Below are 5,000 nucleotides of genomic sequence, written 5' to 3' on the forward strand. Positions count from 1 at the left end.
AAAAGTGATACTCATTGCACTATACATCCTTTACTATATGTAGAATATAAAAATAAATCAAAAAACACATAGATGGGAAATGAAAGTGTGTGTGTGTGTGTGTGTGTATGTGTGTGTGTGTGTGTGTGTGTGTGTGTGTGTGTGTGTGTATGTGTGTGTGTGTGTGTGTGTGTGTGTGTGTGTGTGTGTGTGTGTGTGTGTGTGTGAGAGAGAGAGAGAGAGAGAGAGAGAGAGAGAGAGAGAGAGAGAGAGAGAGAGAGAGAGAGAGAGAGAGAGAGGCATGTACTAAGGTTGATTTGACAAAACGGTTATTAGTAAGTCACGACGTATCCCACACCCTGAACGGACTCCTTGGAGCGCACAAACTATAGTGTTTGGTGCCTCCTGCTACTTTCGGGTACGACTCACATTCTACTCTTTGGCAGGATCCTCACGAAGCCTGCCCCTGGTGCCGCTGTACTGTACGATGACGTCGAGGTCGTCGTCAATATGATCCATCCGACTTTATTATCCCTCTCCATCCGACTCATAAATCCCATCTTCTGGAAGTATCTCAGAAGCGGATTCTCTTTATTCGAAGTACAAGAGTATTCCCGGGGATGGTAGAGTTCGCAGCACAATGGGAGTAAAAAAAAAAAAAAAAAAAAAAAAAAAAAAAAAAAAAAAAAAAAAAAAAAGATCGGCTTATACACAAGTCGTAAACAAAGTGGGCTGAGGTTCGTGGGTCGGCCGCCGGGTCCGGGCGCAAGGGTGTAGAGTTCGGCCGCGGTTTTTTAATTTATGGGCCTGGCACCGCGGCGTCCTGTACAAATCCACGCCACACAAACCTGAGCTTTAGGTGACTAGACTGTGTATGCACACACGCACACATACTCATACCCACACACACACAAACACGCGCGCGCGCGCACGCACACACACACACAAACACACACACACACACACACACACACACACACACACACACACACACACACACACACACACACACACACACACACAAGACTATCTTGAATACAGGTTTTGATGAGAAAGTTATTTCTTCATTCAGCTGTTAAAAAAAAAAAAAAAAATGTCGAGCGCGTGTGTTGGGTCCAAACGGGCCATCTTCGGGAAATATGAAGTCAGGTTTCGAGCGAGCTTCCTTATCTATTTTGAATTTGAACGTTAAAGAAGAGCGACTCACGGATGCTCACGTAATCGTAGCGAGGCTGGTTGTTGACGATCTGCGGATTTACGGGAGTAGTCTCTTGAGGTGTAGAGGGCCGATTTTCTGTTTACTGATGTGCATCGATACCGCATTGTGATTCTCATTCTATCTCTGTTGGTTTCTTTGTGGATATTTTCGAATGGGGTCCGAGTTGTGTGTGATGATGAAACCATGCTGGACGGTGTTTTGACGTCTTTGAAGTGGTCTGTGATCCTACTCGAGAGGTTTGTTCGTGTTGGACACGATGCAAGTAGTGGTGAGGGGACTGGAGTCACCTCTGGTACAAGTGCGTTGATAAACCAGGTTCACTTCTGGGAGGAACCTTGTAGACAAGGGGCAGCTGTCATAAAGTCTTGGGCTCAAACCTCACCCAGCCTCAATGAAACTGTGAAGAAAGATAAGTTCACAATATGTATACACAAGCATATATATATATATATATATATATATATATATATATATATATATATATATATATATATATATACACCAAGTCATAGTATTCTTATTTCTAACTAGCAATTAACAAATAAATTTTACATATATACATATAGCAAAAGCTTTTCCCCCCTTACACGGGAGGTATAAAAAAAAAAAAAAAAACAAGCATAGAAACCACTCACACCAATTCCGTCCCCTGCATACTCCACTCCCCTCTACCCTCTTCCCTCCCTCTTATCTTAACATTTATATTCCTGGGAACCTACAGTTCCCGTAACTAAGTAATTCGTGAAAACACCTTTCCTACTGTGTGACCAACCCTGGCTTCAGCATATGGCTGCCCGGAGGGTTGCCGTCTTTCACGGTGAAACACATTGTCCCTCTCTCAAGGTGTTAATCTCGACAGACAAACCTGAAATTATAGGATATTCCAAGAAATAAAAGATCAGAAAACAATGTCATAACAAAACAGTGCATCAATACATGACCAAATAATGTTGATAATAAATTGTACATTTTTTTCATTAAGGACACTAATTAGAGAAAACGTACTTCAAGGAAGGGGTGACTATACTAAGAAGCTCATTTACAAAAGAACTCATAAAAACTACATTTAACTTTGCATTTACAACATGGTATCCAACAAATATGAAAAAAAATATGCACAGCCTATAAAGAACGCAAAACAAAGCATAAAGGATAATACCTGGCTTCACAAAAATGATCCCAATAGACCATCTACACTCAGAAGTCAAAAGAAAACGACAATACGAAATGAACATCGCTGATAAATCCAAAGAGAATCCCAAAGAATTCTATAGTTACATCAGAGATAAAAAGGTTGTTAGGAATCACATTGGTCCACTATTATCTGCTGACGGTCAACTTGAATATTCAAATGAAGGAATGTGTAATATCTTAAACAATTATTTTAGCTCGGTATTCGTAAACGAAACACCTCAAAGTGAATTACAAACTGAAACCTGTGAAAAGTCTGGGGTAAACTTACTCACTACGGTAAATATAACAAAAGAAAAAATTAAAAGGTGTATAGACAAACTCAAAGTTAATAAAACACCAGGGCCTGACGGTTGGCATCCAAGAATCTTAAAGGAAATGAAAAATGAGATTGTTGTTCCATTAGAAATTATTTTCAAGAAATCCATCATATCCGGAGATGTCCCAAGAGAATGAAAGCTAGCTAACGTTACTCCCATATTCAAAAAAGGTGACAAAAAGAAGCCAAATAACTATAGGCCTATAAGTTTGACTTCAATCGTAGGAAAAATAATGGAAACTATCATCAGAGATGCTATCGAACATCATTTAGAAAGTAACCGTTTGATAAATGATAGCCAGCATGGTTTCAGACGGAAACGTTCTTGCGTGACTAACTTACTCGAATTCTACAACACAGTTATCTCGAATTATGATAAAAGAAACAATATAGATTTAATATATCTAGACTTTGCAAAAGCTTTTGATACCGTCCCACACGAAAGACTACTTACTAAATTAGCTTTGCATGGAATAAGTGGTAGCCTATTAGGTTGGACTAGTAATTGGTTGAATGGTCGAAAACAGAGTTGTTTTAAATGGAAAAACTTCTGGATGGAAAAGTGTTGAAAGTGGAGTTCCTCAGGGTTCTGTTCTTGGGCTACTTCTATTCATAGTATATATAAATGATATAGACCATGGACTAAAATCTACTGTTTCCAAATTTGCTAATGATACAAAACTGTGCGGAGTGGCAAATGATCACTCAAACCAATTAGATATTCAAGTAGATTTAGATAAATTACAGCAATGGTCTGAAAAGTGGCTAATGAAATTTAACACAAGTAAATGCAAGGTAATGCACATAGGTAAAAATAACAGTAAGTACGATTACAAGTTATTTGGAAATTCGTTAACAAAAGTGGATAGTGAAAAAGATCTCGGCGTAATTATCAGTAACGACCTCAAATCATCCAAGCAGTGTATTTCAGCCTCTGAGAAAGCAAATAAGATTCTGGGACTGATTGCGCGATCTTTTGATTTAAAAAATCCATCACTCATTAACAAGCTATATAAATCGTTAGTTTGTCCACATTTGGAATATGCTGTTTCCGTATGGTCACCGAATCTCATTAAAGACATTGACAGACTGGAAAAAGTACAACGGCGAGCCACAAAACTGATTCCAAATATCAAAAATAAATCATACGAAAATCGACTAAAACACATGAATCTGTTTTCCCTAAAAAAGCGTAGACTCAGGGGTGACTTGATAAGGGTCTTTAAGATTTTAAAGGGAATTGACAACATCAAAAGTGACAAAATTTTCACATTGAATGAGAATCAGACAAGAAACAATGGTCTCAAACTGTCCGGAAATAGATTCAATTTGGAAGTAGGTAGAAACAACTTTGCCAACCGTGTAGTTAATGAATGGAATAAACTTCCTGAACAGGTAGTGCAATGTAGTTCAGTTCGAAGCTTTAAGAATCATTTAGATAAATACCTAAGTAAGATGCTGTAATGATTATAATTTATCTTATATTATTTGTTTTTGTTTTGTTATCATTTGTCTTTCTGATTTTCATTTATTATTAGTTATATGTCAATTTATTATTATTTACTATTTACCTATTTGTTTATTATCTAACTATACCTATGCATTTATTGTTTTATTATTAATATGATTTTTTTTTCGCATCCGACCTAGATATGGACCAAAAGGTCTCCTGTCGGCATGCTCCGCCTTTGTAATCCTTTGTAATCGTTCCCACGAAGCAGAACATGAGAATGATGTGTACACAGTTCCACACAAGAACCCTCGAACTCAACCTGCCTCTTGCATTACGTCACACCACACAAAAGAGAAACCAAAGGCAGCATAGAAATAACCTCAGCAGTGCTCTACGAGTACTTAACCACAGTAACGTGCTTTGGTGCTTTGGGCTGGAGATTGGGCACTTCACTCTTTTGTATTATTCGTATTTGGCAACTATTCGGTAGGGAGGAACACCATTTTCCACATTATAATTTCTGAATGGTAAGAAAATGGAGAAAAGCCTGTGAGAAATAATTTTTTATTTATTTTTATATATTTTTGTGAAGGGCACTTTTGGGGCACAGGGCAAAGGGGCAGGTCCTCGACCCCCCCACCCCCCCACCCCCTCTGCACGGGCCTGCTTAACCATCTGCAGTGACTTCACCCCACTACCCCACAACACTTTCGCACAAGACGTACAGACATACAATTTCATAAAACAAACACCCCTGGATGGAGAGACAAACTCTTCTTAGCCAAAATCCACAAGAAATCAAACAAACGGAGAAAATGTAAAGTGTATAATATCAAAAT

This window comes from Oratosquilla oratoria, chromosome 18 (genome assembly GCF_046742065.1).
Source record: "Oratosquilla oratoria isolate Oo_2021 chromosome 18, ASM4674206v1, whole genome shotgun sequence".
Taxonomy (NCBI): Eukaryota; Metazoa; Arthropoda; class Malacostraca; order Stomatopoda; family Squillidae; genus Oratosquilla; species Oratosquilla oratoria.